Source organism: Polypterus senegalus, chromosome 15, assembly GCF_016835505.1.
Source record: "Polypterus senegalus isolate Bchr_013 chromosome 15, ASM1683550v1, whole genome shotgun sequence".
Taxonomy (NCBI): Eukaryota; Metazoa; Chordata; class Cladistia; order Polypteriformes; family Polypteridae; genus Polypterus; species Polypterus senegalus.
Window position 1 is genome coordinate 8,811,436 of NC_053168.1, and position 24,766 is coordinate 8,836,201.

Genomic DNA, 24,766 nt, shown 5'->3' on the forward strand with positions numbered 1-24,766 from the left:
GAAAATACCTTGTGGACTGATGAGACAAAAGTTGAACTTTTGGAAGGCAAATGTCCCAAATTACATCTGGCGTTTTGGAACACAGCATTTCAGAAAAGAACATCATACCAACAGTAAAATATGGTGGTGGTAGTGTGATGGTCTGGGGTGGTTTTGCTGCTTCAGGACCTGGAAGGCTTGCTGTGATAGATGGAACCATGAATTCTACTGTCTACGGCCAATCCTGAAGGAGAATGTCCGTTTTTGCCATCTGTTCGTCAACTCAAGCTGAAGCGATCTTGGGTGCTGCAACAGGACAATGACCCAAAACACACCAGCAAATCCACCTCTGAATGGCTGAAGAAAAACAAAATGAAGACTTTGGAGTGGCCTAGTCAAAGTCCTGACCTGAATCCAATTGAGATGCTATGGCATGACCTTAAAAAGGTGCGGTTCATGCTAGAAAACCAGCTCAAATAAAGCTGAATTACAACAATTCTGCAAAGATGAGTGGGCCAAAATTCCTCCAGGAAATTAAACTCATTGCAAGTTATACACCACGCTTGATTGCAGTTATTGCTGCTAAGGGTGGCCCAACCAGTTATTAGGTTCAGGGGCAATTACTTTTTCACACAGGGCCATGTAGGTTTGGATTTTTTCTCCTAAATAATAAAACCATCATTTAAAAACTGCATTTTGTGTTTACTTGTGTTATATTTGACTAATGGTTAAATGTGTTTGATGATCAGAAACATTTTGTGTGACAAACATGCAAAAGAATAAGAAATCAGGAAGGGGGCAAATAGTTTTTCACACCACTGTATATATACACAAATACAAATTAGACATATACACCCTACGTGTTCCCCAGTCCCCTTTATATCGACTTTGATTTAGCTTTGAATCCTACTGGGCTGGGAATTTCGCCGACAAATCCAACATGCTTCTTTTATATCTAACGAGTCAGTATTCTCACCAGTTTGAAGACAACTCTTATTTTGAATGCTGAAGTCCACCTCACCCGGGTGTAATGGTGTTAATGTCCCTCCATGGAAGACGCAAGCATCACAAATACAAGGCAAAGCCGTCCACTAAGATGACCATCCCTGGTCAGCCGGCACTCTTTCTTTTTTCCTTTGCGCCCGAACCATTCTAGCTACGGAGCGTTTCTTGCCTTACAGATCGCTTCCTTTCTAATCCACTTTCCCAGCTCCTTCTTAAGTAATCCTTTCTTTTTTAAAATGCATGCCTCCTTGTCCTTTTAAAGTTGGTTCTTTCTCATACGACACACACCAGTGCGTTTATGCAAGGACCCACAGGTGTGGTTTGGCCCCCTGCTCCACTTAGAGATACAGTATCCTTAAAATACTCATTCCCTCGGACATATACAGTCATATGAAAAAGTTTGGGAACCTCTCTCAGCCTGCATAATAATTGACTTTCACTTCAACAGTAAAGATAACAGTGGTATGTCTTTCATTAACTAGGAACATCGGAGTACTGCAGTGTTTTCTGAACAAAGACTTTTAGTGACGCAGTATTTAATTGTATGAAATCAAATTAAATGTGAAAAACTGGCTGTGCACAAATGTGGGTCCCCTTGTCATTGTGCTGATTTGAATGCCTGTCACTGCTCAATGCTGATTACTTGGTTGGATGAGCTCGTGAAGCTTCCTTAGCTTCGTGAAACTTCATAGACAGATGAGTCCAATCACGAGTGGTCAAAGGTATTTAAGGTGGTCATCACAAGTTGTGCTTCCTTCCCTTTGACTCTCCTCTGAAGAGTGACAGACAGCATGGGATCCTCAAAGCAACTCTCAAAAGATCTGAAAACAAAGATTGTTGAGTCTCCTGGTTTAGGGGAAGGCTACAAAAAGCTCACTCAGAGGTTTAAACTGTCAGTTTCAACTGTAAGGAATGGAATCAGGAAATGGAAGGCCACAGGCACAGTTACTGTTAAACCAGCAGGTCTGGCAGGCCAAGAAAAATACAAGAGCGGCACATGCAGAGGATTGTGAGAATGGCTACAGTGGAACAACCCACAGATCACCTCCAAAGACCTGCAGTAACATCTTGCTGCAGATGGTGTATCTGTACATCGTTCTACAATTCAGCACAATTTGCACAAAGAACATCTGTATGGCAGGGTGATGAGAAAGAAGCCCTTTCTGCACTCACGCCACAAACAGAGTCGCTTGTTGACCACCCTAACCCACTCTCACCTCGGAGTACTGCACCCTCCAACCATCCTTCTGCTGATACCAGCATAGGTGAGACATCCCCAACCATTACAACAATTACAGCAGCCCATGTGAGCTTAGAGCTGAGAAGACTTTGTGCCAGCAAAGCAGCGGGTCCAGATGGAGTATCGCCACGACTGCTGAAGGCCTGTGCGTTGGAGCTGGGGAGTCCTCTACAGTGCGTCTTCAACCTGAGCCTGGAACAGGGGAGAGTCCCGAGGCTTTGGAAAACATCTCATATCACCCCAGTCCCAAAGGTATCACATCCTAGTGACCTGAATGACTTCTGGCCTGTCGCTCTGACGTCACATGTGATGAAGACCATGGAGCGGCTGCTGCTTCACCACCTGAGGCCACAGGTCCACCACGCCCTGGACCCTCTGCAGTTCTCATACCAGGAGAAGGTGGGATCGGAGGATGCCATCATCTATATGCTACACCGATCCCTCTTACACTTGGACAGAGGCAGTGATGCTGTAAGAATTATGTTTCTGGACTTCTCTAGCGCCTTCAACACCATCCATCCTCTGCTCCTTAGGGACAAGCTGACAGAAATGGGAGTAGATTCATACCTGGTGGCATGGAATGTGGACTCTCTTATAGACAGACCTCAGTTTGTGTGTCTTAGGAACTACAGGTCTGACATTGTGGTCAGCAGCACAGGAGCGCAGCAGGTGACTGTACTTTCTCCGGTCCTGTTCAGCCAACATACATCAGACTTCTAATACAACTCGGAGTCCTGCCACGTGCAAAAGTTCTCTGACGACACTGCTATGGTGGGCTGCATCAGGAGTGGGCAGGAGGAGGAGTACAGGAACCTGATCAAGGACTTTGTTAAATGGTGCGACTCAAACCACTTACAACTGAACACCAGCAAAACCAAGGAGCTGGTGGTGGATTTTAGGAGGCCCAGGCCCCTCATGGACCCCGTGATCATCAGAGGTGACTGTGCAGAGGGTGCAGACCTATAAATATCTGGGAGTACAGGTGGATGATAAATTGGACTGGACTGCCAATACTGATGCTCTGTGCAACAGAGGACAGAGCCGACTATACTTCCTTAGAAGGCTGGCGTCCTTCAACATCTGCAATAAGATGCTGCAGATGTTCTACCAGACGGTTGTGGCGAGTGCCCTCTTCTATGCGGTGGTGTGCTGGGGAGGCAGCATAAAGATGAAGGACGGCTCACGCCTGGACAAACTTGTTAAGAAGGCAGGCTCTATAGCAGGAATAAAGCTAGACAGTTTGACATCTGTGGCAGAGCGACGGGCGCTGAGCAGACTCCTGTCAATCATGGAGAATCCACCGCATCCACTGAACAGGATCATCTCCAGACAGAGGAGCAGCTTCAGCGACAGACTGCGGTCAACGTCCTGCTCCACTGACAGACTGAGCAGACCCCAGACTATGCGACTCTTCAATTCCACCCGGGGGAGTAAACGTTAACATTACTCAAAGTTATTGTCTGCTTTTACATGCATTTTTATTACTATTTAATTTAATATCGTTTTTTTAGTTTCAGTATGCTGCTGCTGGTTTATGTGAATTTCCCCGTGGGATTAATAAAGTATTTATCTATCCAAGTATTGATGTCATATATCTGTTGGGTGCCCACATTTGTGCACCTGTCTAATTTTGTTATGATGCATATTGCATATTTTCTGTTAATCCAATACACTTAATGTCACCGCTGAAATCTTACTGTTTCCATGAGGTATGTCAGATATTAAAAGGAAGTTGCTACTTTGAAAGCTCAGCCAATGAGAAACAAAAATCCAAAGAATTAAGAGGAGTTCCCAAACTTTTTCATATATTCATATACAACACAATACAGTTTTTTTTTGCATAGCCCAAAATCACACAGGAAGTGCCACAATGGGCTTTAACAGGCCCCGCCTCTTGACAGCCCCCCAGCCTTGACTCTCTGAGGAGACAAGGAATATGACAGTATTCCAAAGGGAGCAAGCAGCAGAAACAGATAAACAGCACATAAAATATGTAGCAACCGTTACAGCACGCTTTAAAAATGTAAAAAATCTACCCCTACCCAAATCCTAAACTTAACCTCACAAACCAGGCGACAACAGTAACCTGGGTCTCTAAACTTGATACAATAACCCTCCAGAACCTAACCCTAAAATTAAAATTAGTCTCCAAAATTCTAAGCCTGACATTTTTTTTGTTGTAGTACAGTCACTACGCTTAGGCACAAAATTAAAAAAATGCTTTACGCACACACATGGGGTCACAATGCTATAGTAAACTGCATACACTCAGACAGATGTTGACTATACGAGTGAGGCACGCCGACTGAGACCGAGCATGGGAGACGATTACCCACAATCCCACAGCGAGAGAAAGAGAGAAGAACCATCAGCTCGGTTGTGATCACTTGACGCTCGGCAGACAAAGCGTATACATACTACTCGTATTGCAAGACCTCGCTCGTTTATCAAGTTAACATTTTTTTTTTAATTTTTGCTCGTCATGCGAAATACTTGCAGACCAAGTTACTCGTTTTACTGTACATCTGTTTTTGTATTTACTAAGGGGCTTTGCCCCCTGCTCGCTTTGCTCACCAACCCCTTACCCGCCAGCGCTACGCACCGTTGTGAAGAGGGGGGCTGAATGCACGCCAAGGAGATGCGGTCGCTCATCCAAAACCCCCTCTTAAACGGTGATACATTGGGAATCAAATAACAGTTGATTTTTTTTTTTTTACCTCCTCTTTGCTCGATCGCCTGTTGGCTTGCTGAAGGCTCCCGTGCCGCGTGATCTGCATTTCGTGCAGCACTTCAAACGTCACTGCCTGGTCTCTCTTCTACCCCAGACATCCTCAAACACTATTCGATCTCTTTTCGCTGTTCTGTTATTTCACCGAGTAATATTTTCTGTTTGTGCTAATGCGATCTTTACTCTCATTTTCTTGAGACTTTCGAATTTTCCTACTTCCATTATCTCTAACCTGCTCTGCATGTGTATCATGGGACTTGCTTCCAAAGGTTGTAACTATGACGTGACTTGACCGTCTCGCGGGACGTGAGAGTGTCTCTCCGTCTCTCTTCAAACGATTTTTTTTTTATAACAGATTTATTTAAAGAGCTTCAGTAAAAAGCCAAATTTCCACCTGGGTACAAATAAAATTCTTTTTATCTAAAAGGCACGGGGTCCCAATGCTTTCTCAATCCAATGTATTTCAGATATTTCTTTTTTTTTCTCTCTCTAATTCTTTAAACTTGGGAGCAAAAGAGTAAAAAAAAATAAAAAGTACACGTTGAAACAAAGCAGACGTCAATACAGGTGGGTTACCATCACTCCACCCAAACAACCACAAATCTTATTCAAATTGAACAGATAGACAGATGAAGTAATTCAGCCCCTTTATAAAAAATTGTCAAGAACTCACTCATTAGGTATTCAGCAAACGGTGTTCAAGTTGCCAAGACATGCAAGTATTTTGCCCCGGAGCGGAGTTACGAAACACTAAATATGCAAGTATGTAATTGCTGTGTGGAGTAAAGGCTGCCGTGAGCTCTCCATTGAACTCATTCCTCATGTCAGAGCCAATCCTTGTCACCCGAGTAATATAAAGACAAGAAAATACTACCAAGTATCTTACATTTCTTTTCATTGATTATGGTTTTCATGCCTCAATGGCAGCTCAGACTGTAATAATTGAGACATCAGAACGACTATGAGGAAGAAGAAGAAAAGAATAACAAAACAAAAAAAAAAAAGCAGGGCATCGTGGGTTAAAAGATTCAACCTGATAAACACACAGCGGACGTGAATTCCAAGTCTGCTGTCACAAAAGAAGACGACAGAAAGAAGAACAGAAGGCCACAAAAGTTTGACATAACCCCTTAAGCTAACATCGGCCTCATCATCTTTTCACGCTAGTGGACCAAGCTGGAGTTTTTCACCTGGCGTGTTTCAACTCTGGCAGGCAACCAGTTGTTTTAGTATTGGATGGATTGGATTCCTCTTTTGAAGAAGGTCAACAATCTCCAATACCAAACAAACACTCAACAAGTGCTGGCTTACAGTCATTTCCAAAAGTGTTGGTTTTCACAAAGTGTGCTGCTTCAGTGTTTTTAGATCTTTGTGTCAGATGTTTCTGTGGTGTACTGAAGTAGAATTACAAGCACTTCCAAAGTTTTTTTATTGACAATGACATGAAGTTTATGCAAAGACTCAATATTTGCAGTGCCGGCCCTTCTTTCTTTTTCAAGACCTCTGCAATTCGCCCTGGCATGCTGGCAATCAACTTCTGGGGCAAATCCTTACTGATGGCAGTCCATTCTTACACAATCACTGCTTGGAGTTTGTCAGAATCCACCTAGTCACTCTGCTCTGGACCTTTTCTAGTGCTGTTGTGTCCTTTTTGTAGCCTGGAGACCCAAACTGCACGCAGGACTGCAGATGAGGCCTCACCAGTGTGTTATAAATCATAAATTGGACTTGTACTTCACACATCACGTCTCCTCTTCGTCTCCTTTTGCTTAAACTGAGAAGGTTCAGCTCTTTTAATCTCTCCTCTGGGGCAGAGTACCAGGGACCTTGCCCTACCAGGACAACTGGAGAAGGGAAGGACAGGGAGAGGGGCAATATCTTCCCCAGGGCACAAGAGGGCAGTCCCCTGGATTACATCAGGGTCACAGATGGGCAGCTTGGAAGCTCAACCTTGTTGGGGTCCATGGCCACCGCCAGGGGGCACCTGGATGCTCCCTGAGCCCCTGCTGCCGGAAGAGGAACCGAGTACACCTGGTGTGCTTCCGGGTGCCCATGTAGCACTTCCGCCACACCAGTAAGTGCTGCGGGAGGTTCATCGGGGTGCTCCAGGTGTAACATAAAAGGGGCCGCCTCATTCCATTCGAGGAGCCGAAGTCGGGTGGAAGAGGACTGAGCTTGTGAGGAATAGAGTAGAGGTAGCAACAGAGAGAAAAGAACAGAAAGGACTGTGAGCTTTACTGCCGATTTGTGTACTGTTTGGTGCGGTCTGCAGGAGCAGAAATAAAAGTGTGTGTTTTGGGACTTCTGGCTGTCTCAGTGTCTGTCCGGGCTTCTTTAACACAGAATAATTCATCAGACCTCCCACTGACTTCTTCCTCGTTTAATACTTTACATTTACTAACATTAAATTTCATCCCCTGTACCCCTGAATCAGCCTAGTCGCTCCTCTATGGACCTTCTCTTGTGCTGTTATGTCCTTTTTGTACCCTGGAGACCAAAACTGTACCCAGTACTCCAGATGAGGCCCCACCAGTGCATTATAAAGCCTGAGCAGAACGTCCTGTGACTTGTACTCCACACGTCAAGGCGCTATATAACCGGACATTCTGACTGCCTTCTTAATGGCTTCTGCACACTGTCGGGAAGTCAATAGCTTAGAGTCCACAATGACTCCTAAATCCTCCTCATAAGTTGTACCACTTCTCATAAGGGGTCCAAAATGTATCCATAATTTAAACCTTCAAGTAAAATGGTGAAACACAGAAATGGTATGCAGGATTGGCAGTGTGCTCTAAGGACACTAATTCTGATATTCTGAGCAATTCTGAATATGCATGTCAATGGCCCTCTCCCTTGCTTCTGGTGATATTTGAGTCATTATGGAATGCAAATAAAATTGGCTTAAGTATAACTATTTTCTTCCTGTGTGACCTTAATCATCTTCCAAAAATTTGCTAAATGAATGTGTATCTCAACTCTAGACAAAGCTCTGAGATTTTTCGGCTGAGGAAGACAAGACGTTATGAGGTGGGGAAGTCATCGTCACTCATCATGGCAGCACAGAGTGGCAGCACATTGCATGTTGATTAACTTCAATCAATCAATCAATCAATCAACATTTATTTACATAGCACATATTCATACAAAACAATGTAGCTCAAAGTGCTTTACAAAATGAATAGAGAAATAGAAGACACAATAAAAGATAAACAGAAGTCAACATTAATTAACATAGAATAAGTAAGGTCCGATGGCCAGGGTGGACAGAAAAAACAAAAAAACTCCAAAGGCTGGAGAAAAAATAAAATAAAATCTGTAGGGGTTCCAGACCAAGAGACCGCCCAGTCCCCTCTGGGCAATCTACCTAACATCAGTCAAACAGTCCTCTTTGTATTTAGGTTTTCATGGAAGGACTTGATGATGATGGTCACGTAGACTTCTGGCTTTCAGTCCATCAATGTTGGTGCATCATGATGCTTTGAGTAGGTGGTGGTGGCGCAGGCGCCACCACAAGAAACGGAAAAAGAAACAGAAGAGAGCTTACGTAAGAAGTCCACAAGACCACGCGGACCTTACAGGGACTGCTGGCATTACCTGGGAAAGGAATCCCAACAGTTTTGCTCATAGAATGGTTGAAAATTTGAAATTTGAAATTCACAAACCTCCATTCAAGATCAAGAGTAACTTTGAAAACGGTCTTTCGGACCAAATGCTTCCAATCTTGGGTAAATATATGAGGCAGACCTCAGGTCTAACTCAAAAATAAAGACTCCAGAAAGGACATCATCAAGAATCTGGCATGGAGGTTGGGGGACAGTGCCTCAGGATTGGCAAACTAGGGTGTTGGTCCCCTTTTTCAAGATGGTGGACTGGAGGGTGTGCTCCAACTTTTTAAGAGGAACACTACTCAGCCTCCCTGGAAAAATCTATGCCAGGGTGCTGGAAAGGAGGGAACATCTGTTGGTCAAACAACAGATTTAAGGGGAACAATGGCGATTTCATCCTGGTCACAAAACATCTGATCAGTTCTTTGCCCTTACAAGGATTCTGCAGGGTTCATGGGATTATGCCCAACCAGTCTACTGTACATGTCATTTTTGGATTTGGAAAAGGCATATGACCGTATCCCTCAGGGTGTCCTGTGGGAATATGGGGCACCATGACAGCTGGTTCCTGTACAACCGGAGCGAGAGCTTGGTATGCACTGCTGGCAGCAAGTCAGATTTGTTTCTGGTGGGTGTGCAACTCCATCAGGGCTGTCCTTGGTCATCGATTCAGTCCATAAACTTGATGTAAAGAATTTCTTGTCAAAGCTAAGGGTTAGCTGGGGTTGAGTTCAGTGATCTTAGGATCGTATCTCTGCTTTGTACTTCTGTTGGGTTCAATGGATGGGGTCCGGCCGAGGGTGAAGGTCATGGTTCTCAGCCAGAAGGAGGTGAGGAGTGCCTATACAGGGTGGGAAAAGGTGAAGTTTAAGTATCTCAGGGTTTTGTTCATAAGTGAGGAAAAAAGGGAGCCAGAGATCAACAGGTGGATCAGAGTGGCGTCAGCAAGTTGTACCAGTCAGAGTGAAGAGAGAGCTGAGCTGAAAGGCAAAGCTCTCGGTTTACTGGTCGGTCCATGGTCCTACCTTCACCTATGGCCATGAGCTTTGAGTTGTGACCGAATGAACTAGATAGCAGATACAAGCGACGGAAGTGAGCTTCCTTTGAAAGGTGTCTGGGCTCAGCCTTAGAGATAAGATGCAGAGCTCAAAGTAGAGCCAGCTGAGGTGGTTTGGGTATCTAATTAGGATGCCACCTGTATGCCACACTGAAAAGGTGTTCAGAATACATTCAACTGGGAGGAGAGCAAGGACACACTGGAGGGATATCTCCCAACTTGCCTGGGAATGCCTTAAAATCCCTTCGGAGAATTTGTAGGAGGTGGTTGTCTGCTCTCAAGGGAATGCAACAGAATGATGAACATTTTGTGGAACTTTGTTCAGCCGGAACCTGTTCTGCTGGAGAAGAAGGACGGCACAATGCAGGTGCCACACTGGCATAAATGGCCTCTTCATATGCAGTAATTGGCTTTTTGTGGTATTGTATAAGGATGTCGGGAGATATGAACGAGGGAAGTGTGACCATGGTGAGGACTCGGGTAGGGGTGACAGACGTGTTCAACATGGAAGTGGGATTACATCAGGGATCGGCTCCGAGTCCTTTCTTATTTGCAATGGTGATGGACAGGTTGACAGATGAGATTAGACAGGAGTCCCCGTGGACTGTGATGTTTGCTGAGGACATTGTGATCTGTTGCGAGTAGGGAGCAGGTTGAGGAGACCCTGGAGAAGTGGAGATATGCTCTAGAGAGGAGAGGAATGAAGGTCAGTAGGACCACCAAGACAGAATACATGTGTGTAAATGAGAGGGTGGTCAGTGAAGAGGTGAGGATGAGGGAGTAGAGTTGGCGAAGGTGGATGAGTTTAAATACTTGGGATCAACAGTACAGAGTAACGGGGATTGTGGAAGAGAAGTGAAGAAGAGAGTGCAGGCAGGATGGAATGGGTGGAGAAGAGTGTCAGGAGTGATTTGTGACAGATGGGTATCAGCAAGAGTGACAGGGAAGGTCTACAGGACGGTAGTGAGACCAGCTATGTCATATGGGCTGGAGACGGTGGCACTGACCAGGAGATAGAGCTGGAGGTGGCAGAGTTAAAGATGCTAAGATTTGCATTGAGTGTGACGAGGATGGACAGGATTAGAAATGAGGACATTAGAGGGTCAGCTCAGGTGGGACAGTTGGGTGACAAAGTCAGAGAGGCAAGATGGCGTTGGTTTGGACATGTGCAGAGGAGAGATGCTGGGTATATTGGGAGAAGGGTGCTAAGGATAGAGCTGACATGTAAGAGGAGAAGAGGAGGTTTATGGATGTGGTGAGAGAGGACGTGCAGGTGAAGTGTGTGACAGAGCAAGATGGCGAGGACAGGATGAGATGGAAAAAGATGATCTGCTGTGGCAACTTCTAACAGGAGCAACTAAAAGAAGAAGACGACTGAGCAAAGGGAGTTTACCATTAGGGCACTGAAGGAATGTTTACTAAAAATGGGGCTTTGTAGCCATATGTGAATAATAAATTTAAAATCAGTCATTTTAAGCAGTAATAGCCATTAGCAACACTAGGAACATTTTGGCTAATTTTTAAATCAGTTTAATGGTATGTTGACAGGTAGTGTTTACTGTACAGATTCATCCATTATTGACAACTCATATCTATTACCCTTCATCCGTGCTATACAACTGATTTTATTTATTTGGTAATAAGTACACAATTGGTTCAATAAAACCCTGTCCTCACCTCCACATTCACATTCATTTCCCAAAACAATTTTCAAATCAAAGCAGTGTCCATAAATACATAAAGGACTGCACACATTCATATCATAAATAGGTGTGGGCCTCAAAATAAAACAAGACTAAGTGACTGATATCACCCATAGGACATACAAGACCTGCCACGGAGTATATAAATACATCTGATAAATAAACCCGAGTTACTGCACACTCATAATCTATCATGGAACGGATGTAAGGCTGTGTCAGCTTTCATCTGCAAAAGGAAGAATAGTAAAAGGTTATTCCCATGCTAAAAAAAGAGAAAAGAAAAGAACAAGAACAAGAGACACAAAGCTTCAGCTGTTCAGCACTCATCTTTAAGTCACCCACCTGATGAAAGCTACCCAGACAAAATGTGGCATGTCTATTTGTAAGCTCTTGACCTGTAGGGGGCATCCCAAACCCCAGATAAAACCTCAAAGACGCTAGTCCTGGGTTCATAAGAAATCTTCTTTGCAACAAGACCTGTTCTCGCAGAACGCAATTCTTTTTCTCTCTCTTCCCTTTCTTCACTCCTTTCAGGCCAGCTCTGCCCACCTACTCTTGACACACAGAGGTGGTCTCCTTTTATCTTGGACCCTAGGCCATTATAAAACAAGGTGGTCTCTTATTTAGTGAACCCAACTGGGATGCCTGTTCAGAAACCACACTAATTATGGAGCCATGCTAGGGGGGGGCACCACTGCCTCATCATTCTGTTCTTGGCAGAAAGTCCCAAACCAGTCCAGCCATTTTATGTTCATCACTAACTGGGACAAAGAATAGCAACCACCCGGGCTGGGATGTGCATTCAGACCATGCCACTCTTCCATAAAAATGGCATCTCAGATGGGTAAGGGGCCACTCTCTATCCCAGTCAGGATTCCAGTACCTCCACTACACCCATCACAAACTTTCTTTTTTGTTCAGTGTGGAATTAACCTTCAGCTTTTTTATATTCTACTACAGCAAATTACCTGAAGGAAGGAAGGAGCCTGATGTGTACATTTTTGCCTTCATATTTAACAAAATTCTAATGGATCCAATGGCCAACAACCTGCTCTCTTATCATCAACCAAGTCAAAAGATTTTCTTTTCTTTTTTCTTTGTAATTCTTCACTTGTATTTGTGAGCAACTGTTGTTGTTTTGTTTGTTATAATATTTTCTAAGCTTCTGTAAATTTTCTCTCTTGGGACAAATAAAGTACAGCATTGCCCCCGGAATCCAAACAACTTGGAATCCGGATGAAAAATTCAAACAAATTTTGCCCCGGAATCCGAACACTGCTTTGGACTCCGAATGCCCAACACGTTCTTGTTTTTGTGTCTGTGTGTAAGTTTCCCCAGCGCTCGGGCCACTCATACGATTTGTCGTTCAGTTTGTTGTCGGAAGCTGTTGTGAAAGCATCTCTTGTGATTTTCGCTGCTAATTTTATGCTTTTGTGCCCGTTTTGTGTTCTTTTTTTTTTTTATATAATAACAACTTACTGTATTTGCCATGGGCCCTAAAAAGTGTAATGCAGAAAATCAGAGTAAGAGGAAAACTGTTAGAGCTACAATTGAAGTTAAGAAAGACCTAATCGCTTTTGAAGGTAAATACAGGTTTTTATATTTTTAAACTTACATTTTTACTAACAACTTGGCGCGCGCTACGCTGCGCGTTGGATGACCACAGTTGAAGGACTCAATCGTAAGGACCTCTCGTCGGGTGTCTCATTGGCACGCTTTTGCCTCTTTCTTTCGCGATCACGGCGTAATCTGTCTTCTCTCTGTGTAGGGGTTTCAGTTGCCTTTCGTTGTGCGGCAGAGACGCGTCGTTGAGCTAATCTGTGTGAATGCCGAGTGTCCGTTTCTTGCGAGCGACTGGGGCTTTTCTACAGGGCGGCTATACAGCCAAAAGGAACGCGGAACAGGACACGGACACCGCGCTGGGCTTTTATTATATAGATTATTATTATTTCTTAATATTTTTACCTTAAAATCCAGTGCATTTACTGTTAAAGTCATTTTAAAAATACAAGTTTGTGGGACCCAGGAACGGAGTAATCCAGTTTCTATTATTTCAAAGGAGAGAAATTGTCTTGGAACTCGAACGGGGTTCTGGAACGGATTAAGTTCGGATTCCAAGGTATCACTGTGCCAGCTATCTGTCCTTAGCTTGAATTCAAAAGATTAATATTTCCAGCCGGTACTCCACATTCTCTAAGCCCAAAAATTGGACCCAAGTGGGCGAATGCGTGTCCTGTAAGGGATGGCTGCCCAGTGTTGTTTCCTGCCAATCTCCCTGGTGCACTAAATTGGATGAACTTTTGAGACAGTATGTATGAAATAAAAAAATGTCATCAAGTTTCTAAATGGGAGACGACCATTTGGTTCAATGAAGTCGATATAACACGTGTGCTCCTGGAATGCCAGGCACCGCCAAGTTCCAAACCTGATATCAGAGGCGCTGCAAAGGCAGAATCGCAGGCGTTCCTGGTGCTTGTTATGCAAAAGCCAAAAACCGAAGACAAAGGCTGGCACAGAGAAGAAGCTAGTGGTGAATAGCTCATTCATTTAAGGCAGCAGCTGTCCTCCTAGAATCGCTGTGACGCTGTCCACCAACCCGCAACATTTTTATTAACCCATTCTTTGTGCCCCTCGCATCAGACCAACAGTTAAAGCGGACAGCTGTAGAATTTTCTAATTCACATCTACTGTACATTAGAACAATGGTGACAAGAACAGGCCAATCAGCCCAACAAGCACCTCACACACACTCACACAAAAGCACAACAGTGCCGTCAGTACTGAGTGTGTGTGTGTGTGTGTGTGTGTGTGTGTATAAACAGCACAGTGGAGTTTTGTAGCCGGTATTTATGAACAGGACCTTCAGTGGTTAGCAACTAAAAGTGAAACCTTGCCAGACAACCACAGAATAAAAATATTTACCCTGTCACGTTGATTCCCTTTTGAATTCTTCCTACATCCCAATCACAAAACCCAATAAAAAACATTCTACTCTGCCTTTTCGGTTTTATTAGTCACATAAATTCAGACTTTGCTTTTTTTTTTTTTTTCTTCTAAAGGTATATTTCTAGGCCATTTTAAAGGCAAAAAGATGGGAAAGTGATCAGAGGTGCCACCTCATAGCTCCAGGAGACTGGCATGGGTGATCACTCCTCATTCATTGTCGCCATGGTCTTCCTCATGTAGGGTCTCCACCGTCTTAGACGAGAACCCTGGCATGGGTGGCCGCTCCTCATGAGAACCCTGGCATGGGTGGCCCTGGCATGGGTGGCCGCTCCTCATGAGAACCCTGGCATGGGTCGCCGCTCCTCATGTTGGGTCTCCATCATTTTAGATGAGAACCCTGGCATGGGTAATCACTCCTCATGTAGGGTCTCCACCATCTTAGACAAGAACCCTGGCATGGGTGGCCACTCCCCATGTAGGGTCTCCACCGTCTTAAGATGAGAACCCTGGCATGGGTGATCATTCCCCATGTAGGGTCTCCACCGTCTTAGACAATTACCCTGGCATGGGTGATCACTCCCCATGTAGGGTCTCCACTTATTCTGTCAAAATAGCCTCTGAGGAGGCCAAGTACCAACACTGGACAAGAAGACCCGACTCACAATCAGAGTTTCAGTTCATCCCAAAGGTGTTCGATTTATTGGGTTCAAGTCAGGGCACTGGGCAGGTCACTCGAGTTTCCTCCGGTCAATTTATGGATCTGGAATTTTGCACAGGACCACAGGCATGCCGGAGCATAAAAGGGGGCCTGTTGCCACAAAACTGTACACTCACAATTGTCTTTGTAAGGGGACCAAGTTCAAACCCCTCCATTATGATTCCTCCACCAAACTGTACAGCAGGCACTATTCAGGTCAGAAAGTAGCAAACCTATCAATCCTGATTCATTCCTGACTCACTCCAGAAGACACGTCTCCAGTGCTCCAGACCCCAATGGCAGCATGCTTTACACCACTTCACCCGATGTTCGGTTCGGCGTAGCGGTCATAGACTCATGTGCAGCTGCTCGGACATACAAACCCCTTTCCTGAAGTTGCCGATGTACAATTCTTGCGCTGATGTTGTAAACAGAAGCCGTTTTGAACTCTACTGTGAGTGATGCATCAGAACATGGGCGATTTTTAGCACACTTTGCACCTCAGCACTGTGTGTTTGTATGGTCTTCAATCTCGCAGCTCATCTGCTGCTGCTGCTGCTGCTCCTCGATGTTTCCACTACACAATAACAGCACTTGCAGCTGACCAGAGCAGATCTAGCAGAGCAGAAATTGCCTGTACTGACTCTGAGCTAAGATGGCACCCTGATGACAGTGATACGTTTAAAGTCATCGAGCTCTTCAGTATGACCCATTCTACTGCCAATGGCGGTCACTGGAGATTGCAGGGCCAGCTCGGGGCTCGATTTGAAAGCTCAGTTATCTGAAGTGGCGCCCACATTCTTTTAGCCAACTAGTCTACAGTTGTGGCCTAAAGTTTTGAGAATGACACAAGTATTGGTTTGCACAAAGTCTGCTGCTTCAGTGTTTTTAAGTCTTTTATACTGAAGTAGAATTACAGCCACTTCATAAGTTTCAAAGGCTTCAAATGACATGAAGTGTATGCAAAGAATACATATTTTCAGTGTTGGCCCTTCTTTCTTTTTCAAGACTTCTGCAATTCACCCTGGCATGCTGTCCATCAACGTCTGGCTCAAATCCTAACTGATGGCAGCCCATTCTTGCATAATCAATGCTTGCAGTTTGTCAGAATTGGTGGGTTTTTGTTTGTCTCCGCACCTCTTAAGGATTGATCACAAGTTCTCAATGGGGAGTTTCCTGGCCATGGACCCCAAATTTTTATGTTTTGTTCCCCAAGCCACTTAGTTCTCACTTCTGCCTTATGGCTCGCTGCTCCATCATGCTGGTCACCAAACTGTTCTTGGATCAAAACTGTGAATATTCACTCTTTGCATAAACTGAATGTCACTGTCAATAAAATGCTTGTAATTCTACTTCAGTATACCACCGAAACATCTGACAAAAAGATCTGAAAACACTGAAGCAGCAGACTGTGTGAAGACCAACACTTGTGTCATTCTCAAAACTTATGGCCTTGACTATAGATCAATCTATACAATACTAGCTGTCCCCCACGGCTCCACCCGCAAAATAGTGAAACAGGACAAACTTTAAAAAGCAATGAACAAAAAGGTATCGCTACCTAGGCAAGGTGCGCTTCAACACGTGGCAACAGGTAGACTGACACAAACGGAGTGAGTGAGTGAGGAGAGCACTGCCCGGCTCCCCACTCCTGACGTCACGCTTCATCCTCCCCTTGGCCTGCAGCCTGTCTCTCGGATTAGCGTGAATATATCGCTCCTGCAAGCAAACTATGATTCTTAGCGCGATGAGAGAAGTCACAAAATCAACCGGAATGTTCAAGCAAATTATAGAAAAGAAACCCGATCTAAATCCGTTAAGTAGTTCTCACGTTCGCTAGCTAGACGGATGTAAAGTACACCCTGAGACTGGCGCGTGAGTGAATGAGTGAGCGAGGAGGGCCCCCCACCCCGGCCCGCAGCCTCTCTCTCTCAGATTCACGCAAATAAATCAGCGCCACAAGTGAACGGCAATACCTCACGCGATGAGAAGCAGCAAAATCAACTGGAATGGTCAACAAAAACCCGATCTAAATCCGTTAAGTAGTTCTCTCATGAAAAGCAGACATACAGAGAGATGTTGGACTTAATAATATATATATATATATATATATATATAGTGACAGATTGGGGTTTTCTCGCACCCTTGTACCCTCAGACACCATGTCGGACACCAGATAAAAGTCCAATAATAGGATTTATCTAAATAATAAAAGCCCAGCGCGGTGTCTGTGTCCATCTCCGGGTCCGCGTTCCTTTTGGCTGTATAGCCGCCCCGTAGAAAAGCCCCAGTCCCTCACAAGAAACGGACACTCAGCATTCACACAGATTAGCTCAATGACGCGTCTCTGCCGCACAACAAAATTATTATAATAATAAAGTGCACAAAGCACGCTCCTCTCCACAATTCTCCAATAAATCAAAACAATCACAATCACCCTGCCTCCCAACTCAGCTCGCCATCTGGGAGCTCCCATAATCCTTTTATATTCCCTGACCCGGAAGTGTTCTAATCCCCAGTCCATGTGATCTCCTATCACTTCCGGGTCAGATAAAAGGTCCTTTTCTTCACCCCGGAAGCACATCATTCCCCTTGTCCAGGTGACTCGGACATCCTTCCGGGGCGTAGGGCAAATAAACATCTTCCTCCCTGCAGCGTCTCCTAGTGGCCCTCACGGTATCCAGCAGGGCTGGGAATAAAGACTCCAATGTCCATAATGCCCTGCTGGTCTTCGGAGCGCCTCCATACTGCAGGGAGAGCTCCACCTGGCGGCTTGGGGGTATTGGCTGGGATGAACAGCCAGCCATACATCACTATATATATATATATATATATATATATATATATAAATATAAATAAATATGTATTATGGAACATGACATGTTTTAAATGCACCACCACACGTTTCTTTTACACACTATTTACAATAATAAGTGCACACAACCCACTTCACCCCAAAGTCCAGGCCTTTTTCACACTGCCTTTCTCTTCTCTCAGGTCCGCTCTCCTCCGAGTTCTGTCCTCTTCCACCCAACTCCAGCCATCGAATGAAGGGAGGCGGCCCCTTTTATACACACCTGGATGTGCTCCAGGTGCCCCCCCAGCAATCTTCCATCGGCACTCCCCAGTGTGGTGGGAGTGCCGACTCCACACCCGGAAACACTCCAGGTGTTCCTGGTCCTCTTCCCCCCCCCAGCACTTCCGGGTATGGTGGAAGTGCTGAGGTCCAGGGCTCCAAAGGCATCAGGGCGCCCCCTGGCGGTGACCACGGGCCCCTACAGGGTTGAGCTTCCAAGCTCTGCACCCGTGGTCCCCAAAGCCACCAGGGTAGTCGCCCCCTTGTGGTCTGGAGGAGGCGCAAGCCCTCCTCCGGTCCTCCAGGGCGTCCCGGCTGGGTAGCAGCCCCAACCACTTGCCACTATATTATATTATATTATATTATATATATATATATATATATATATATATATATATATATATATACATACATACATACATACATACATACATACATACATACATATATATATATATATATATATATATATATATATATATATATATATATATATATATTCCCTGACCCGGAGGTGTTCCTTCCCAACAGTCCACAAGTCCTTATTCCTTCCGGGTCAGGGTAAATAATGTTTCTCACCCCGGAAGCCCGTCGCTCTTCCTATGACGAACTTCCGGGTCATAGGCATGAAGAATTCTTGGTCCTCCCTGCAGCTCCCTCTCGTGGCCCCATGGCATCCAGCAGGGCGGTGCACAAAAACTACATGGTCCATAATGCCCTGCTGGTCTTCTGGGGACCTCCATGCTGCAAGGAGGGCTCCACCTGGCGGCTTGGGGTATTGGCGGGTACATGGCCGGCCATATCTTACAATATATATATATATATATATAGCGAGAGAGATAAGGCCTGCTGTGACTGCTCTGTTATAATTAGCCAAGTCACATGGTTTTTCTTCTTTTTTGTAACTTCTTGTGTATTTGAGGGCTGCTGTTGTTGTTGTTGATGTTTGTTACTATAAAAGTTCTATAAAGCTATAAGCTAAATTTCCCCCTTGAGACAAATAAAGAACTATCTGTCTAGGTGTGGCACAGCGTACAATGCTCCCGAGTCACAGCTCTAGCGTCCTGGCTTTGAAGTCTGGGTACATGGGGCTCCCTGTGTGAAGGCTGAACACAGAGAGAGATAAATAGACGTTTACTTGTCCTAAGGGGGAAATTTGTCTTTTTTTTACAGAAGCGACAACGTGTAATCTTCTGGATTTATCAGCGTTTTTCATCTTATTGCACAGATGACAAAAAAATGTTAAAAATATTACAGAAAACAATCAGAAGAATTACTAAAAAGAAATAAAACTTTTTACTTGGCTGCAGATAAGAAGTGCAGTCACGGTCACAGTGGTGCATTATTAAGGGCGATTTCCACCGGTATAAAGTGTTCTTCTGCCACATTATTTTCAGGCTGAAAGTCCATCCATCCATTATCCAACCCGCTATATTAGAACTGCAGGGTCATGGGGGTCTGCTGGAGCCAATCCCAGCCAATACAGGGCACAAGGCAGGAAACAAACCCCAGGAAGAGCGCCAGCCCACCACAGAGCACACACCAAGCACACACTAGGGACAATTTAGAATTGCCAATGCGCCTAACCTGCATGTCTTTGAACTGTGGGAGGAAACCCACGCAGACACGGCGAGAACATGCAAACTCCACACAGGGAGGACCTGGGAATCGAACCCAGGTCTCCTAACTGCAAGGCAGCAGCGCTACCGTGCCGCCCATAGGCTGAAAGTCCTCCGTGTTAATATGTCAGGATGAGAGGCATTGTTCATAATAGCCATCAGTTTTCTCTTTTTCACTACCCCCAAACGGTCCAGAGGGGATCCCAAAACTGAGCCCGACTTCTTGATCAGCTTGTTGGTTCAGTGGCCTCCTTTGAAGCGATGCTACCGGCCCAGCATACCACTGCGTGGAAAAATCACACTGACAACACAGAGTTGTATACATCATGTGAAGGGAGAAGTCACAGGTCCACATTAATGAAAGGAACAGTTCATCTGCCTTTTCTAATGTAGTTCCTCTACGTTATGAGACCAGCCCAGCTTGCCATTGATGTGGATGCCCAAGTACATTCACCATGTGCCTATCTTCCACCCACATACCAGTAATGTGCATGGCGACTCTTGCAACAATATGTGTCATTGAAAATAACTGGTTGAGTCTCATATGTTTTGATAGAGGGACTCCGTTAGCAGCAGTTTTATTTTTCCTTTCTTTTTTCTAAAAACTGATGTATTCTGCATTTATTCAACATATGCAAGTGTAACCATGACTGGCAGAAAAACAGCTCAGAAAGAAACAGAAAAGACAGCTAAAGCTTCATGTAAGTCTACGCAGGCCTCAAGTTCAAGATATGGCCTAGCAGAGACTGACTTGGAACAGATAGGCAAAAGAATGAATCTCCCGGGATCTGATGCCACAGCTTCAACTCCGAATGAGAGTGAAAGTGCGAGTGAGTTGGGCCAGCAGAGCTTGTCAATTCCAGAAGGTTAATTGAAACTGAAAATGGGCTTATTCTCCACATTGTCAACTACTTGCCGAGAGTCAACACCACCAACTCCGACTGGGCTTGCTACTCCACCTGCGGAGTTCAAAGAAGACCGAAACAATCAGTCCAAGCCGAAGGTAATGATCACCGCCATAACTTCCGAAATAACTACCACACTCGGGAGGACAAAAACGAGATAAAGAATAATATAAAGAAGATCACAAATGGTATAAGATATAAAGGACATAAACATGACAAATGAGAAGCTGTTTCAGGATATGAAAGACTTGAAGAAACGTTTAAGTAATCGCTTTGAGGCAATCTTTTAAAGCTATGCTAGAAAACAGAGGAAAATGCAAGCAAGTCTGAAAATAATTGGTTATTTTTATTGGATTCACCTCTTCGAACGTAAAAAAATGCTAACTAGTATAATCTTGTGTATTTATCACATTGACATTGATGTATTTATATCATATTGTGTGCATCATAAAAAATACATTTTGCATTATCATCACTCAGCAGAAGTGTGTCAAAAAACACTAAATGTGGTGAGGGCCAACTTAATGTGTGGGCAGTCGCCAGGGGGCCCACGATGCCTCTGATGCTTATAAATGTTTCTGTTCTGCTATCAAAACGGGTGCCCCAGTGCATTACTTTGCCAGGGGGCCTATGATGCTGGTAAGACTGCTCTGCATGTGGCTCTTATATACCAAGGATGGTACATCTTCACGATGCCCCGATGTAATTTTAGCTCATTTTAGTGAAGTCCCCTTTCTTTTTAGTCATTCTGGTGTATATTTGAGATGGGGCTTTTATAGAATATTTTTTTTTAAATGTGAAAAGCCAAATTTCCCATGAGGAGGAGAAATTATAGATATAAGTTTTATGCATCTCTGATTATCTTCCAGAATAATTAATTTGATAATAATGAATTTAATAAGTCAACATACGCGGCAGTTTTACCCCACAATCTTTTTGTCTACTCTTTTAAAATCTCGAGATTCTGCGATACCTTGAATGATTCGCGTGGTCATTTACTTCACTGGTTCACCTGCTTTCGACTTCCACCGACTGTATTTTTATATCCTACATTTTAAAGGCGATACAGCGGAAGGCGCTATACATAAAGACCGAATTATCTGACCTCAGGCTTAATTAAGTCACAAAATAGAATTTAATAATGCATAAATACATTATACACGGGAGACGGAAACACAACGACCTTTTTTCAAGTCGCCTTTCAATAAAACTTGCTAAATGTGTTGTTGCTGCACCCCACCTTAAACATATCGCGGTGTTATGATACTAGTTGTTTCTAGGGTGTCTGCCGCAGGTGTGCATTACAGATACTTGACGTTTTATTTCTGCAGAAAGTTGTTTTTCTGCCGATTGATTTTCCGTAGGAAGTCAGTAGTTAAGCAGCAGGATGCCCGTGGTTCTCTCCTCCTTTTGGTGTGCGGTTTAAGGTGCTTGATGAGCACGAACAGGATGAAGGCGCTAGCTTTTTTTCCCTTCGCACGGTGTCATTGCGGTTGGCCTTGAAGTTATGCGCTCCCAGGAAGACAGCGTTTGTCTCTGCGGCGCATCGTACGCCGAAACAGCGCGTTTTTGATCTTCCCCGTCGTTCTTATTGTCCCATCTGCGCAGGGCAGACAACAACTAACCAACCCAACAATCATAACCATCACCACCACCACCCCCCCCCTCCCCGCTAATGTTTTCCCCGATTTATTTGTGTTTGGCTCTCACGGTTAACTTCCCTAGGGCTGCGATCAGGTCCATCTGCAGCAGGAACGATACAAAACACATTATGAGGCCCGACCTAGTGACGATCACCACTGGAACAACAATAGCAACTAAGAAAGAACGCAGGCGCTACAATCGATTCCGGCTACCAGCAATAGCATGTCGCTGATGAAACGCTGACAAAGAGACCAGATTAGAAATGCTCGCCTGACGCAAACAAAACACAATTTCACGTCCAAAACGCACGGTGCAACTTACCCCCTTTTATCCTCAAGAACGTAAAAGTTGAATCCATAAAAAGATACAAACACACGCTGTCTGGAGCTAAGCGAGCTTCCTAGCAATCCGAGGGAACGCAAAGCGTGTGTGGTTTTCGTAGCTTAGCTGCTGTAGCACACGGCAGAGCCCAGCAGGCTCTCCCTTCCGTGGGAATGTGTGTCGCGACTCGCAGCAGCCTCCAAGTCCCCGGCAGCGCATCACTGACTGGAACTGCGGCTGTCAGCGAAAATCCGCCTCCTGAACCGCCTTTCTTTGCCCAATGCGCAGGCGCTTAGCAGTGCGGCCCGCCCTCTAACGTCACGACCCTGTCCCAACACAGAACCCCGCCCACAATTCGCGCATCATCGCAGTCTTCTGTATAAAGCCCCGCCCGCCGGCCCTCTGCGCACAGCCCAGCCCTGTTCCCGCCCATCAGAGCATGCGTAGTGACGACGCCTCGTCCATTGTTCCGCACTACGGGACTTGACGCGAGTACTTGCTGTCGCGAGATTAGGTTTCAGTCTGTGTGTGTCTCGTTAGATACGAGGACTGAGTAAGTAGGCTTTGGATCAAGCTGTTTTTAAATAACTCCTTAGCGGGCATTTTTTCTTTCAAAGCTTTGTGTGCCCTTGTCTGTCTAGTTGTTGCCCAACATCTTCTAACAGATTCTAGGAAAAGTTATTCATTTTAGCTGCAAGTGCCTGAAATGTCAGAAACTCGCGTTCTTTTTCTTAGTGTTGGTAATGTAATTCAAATTTGATTACAGTGCCTTGTGAGTGACAGCGTCCGTTACGTGAACATTGCTGGAAGCCTAAGATTACAACTCGGACAGGTCCGAATGTCTCACTTGAGTAGCAGTGCCCTCAGAAGCAGGGGTGTGGGATAGTAAAGCCTACCGTAATTAATAAACAGTATGGAGGACAGGGACATACCCTGGACGGGGCAGCATCTTCATAGCATACAGTCCTTCTTGAAAGTTTGTGAACCCTTCAAAGTCAGGGGTAGACTTCATGGGGAGGGAGCCCCCAGGGCTTGAACCATTATTTGCCAACCAAAAAATATAGTATGTAATGTCAAGTCTGTTAAATACACAGCATGAAAAGTTTGTGGCCCCTGTCTGATTTCTTCTAGTTTTGATTATTCATAGCACTTAATTAATCTGACTGCCAAACAAATCTATAATACAATTGACAACCTGAGTAAACACAATATACCGTTTTTTAAACAATCATTTTGATTTATGGAAAAGAAAAATTGCCCCCTTATTCTCTCAATCAACCACTGAGCCAAATTAAAATGGCAGCGGACGAGACACACCCTGCTCTATTGAATCTAAACAGCAATAGAAAACAAATCTGTAATGTAATTGACAACCTGAGTAAACACAATATACTGTTTTTTAAATGATCATTTTGATTTATTGAAAAGAAAAAGTTCAACACCTATATTATTTGACAAGTTTAGTTTCAATAGAGCGGGGTGTGTCTCGTCTCATCTGCTGCCATTTTAATTTGGTTCAGTGATTGACTGAGTGAATACAAACATCACTTCAATAGAAAATCTTTTCAGCAATGTGAATTTGGCTAAAAGGTTTGTCAGCAAGTTGTACACCATCCCTCGAGCAAAAGAAATTCCAGAAGACCCGAGAGAGAAAGTTACTGAAATACATCAGTCAGGAAAGAGTTAGAAAAGCAATCTCAAAAACCCTGGGACTCAGCAGAGAGGATCTGCTCCGGTATCTGGACGGTCTCTGCTTCGAATCTCTGTTACTGCCAAAAGAGATCCTACTCTGTTGGGCCCTTAAGCAAGGCCCTTAACCTGCAATTGCTCCAGAGGTGCTGACCCTGCACTATGACCCCAAGGGGTATTCAAAAACTAACAAATTCCTAATACAAGAAATTGTACAAGGCGAAATAAAGAAGAAAAAAAAAACACTCTGAGAGATCTCCAAATGGAGTAAGCTCGGAACAGCGGTAAATCTGCCCAGGAGCAGCCGGCCCGGCCAGATTACACCAAGAACGCATAGAAAACTCATCCAAGATGTCACAGAAGAACCCAGACAGATATCTAAGGAATCAATTGCCTCTCTCAGCTCAGTTAATGTCAGTATTTACAAATCCATCATTAGAAAGACTGTACAAAGAACAGCATTCGTGGGAGAGTTGCAAGGCAAAAAACATCGCTAAACAAAAGGAACATAAATATCTGTCTAGCATTTGCCTTGATTACCTCCAAAACGTT

The 24,766-nt window shown here is 44.5% G+C and overlaps 1 protein-coding gene across 1 annotated transcript in view; it reads right to left on the reverse strand.

Moving 5' to 3' along the window:
- snrka (SNF related kinase a) overlaps positions 1–22,765 on the reverse strand; it is a 137,602-nt gene extending 114,837 nt beyond the window's left edge. Inside the window, exon 1 of the mRNA XM_039737366.1 lies at positions 22,526–22,765. The gene's annotated coding sequence lies outside the window, so the exon portion shown is untranslated. The remainder of the gene's footprint in view (positions 1–22,525) is intronic.
- Positions 22,766–24,766: the final 2,001 nt, after the last annotated feature.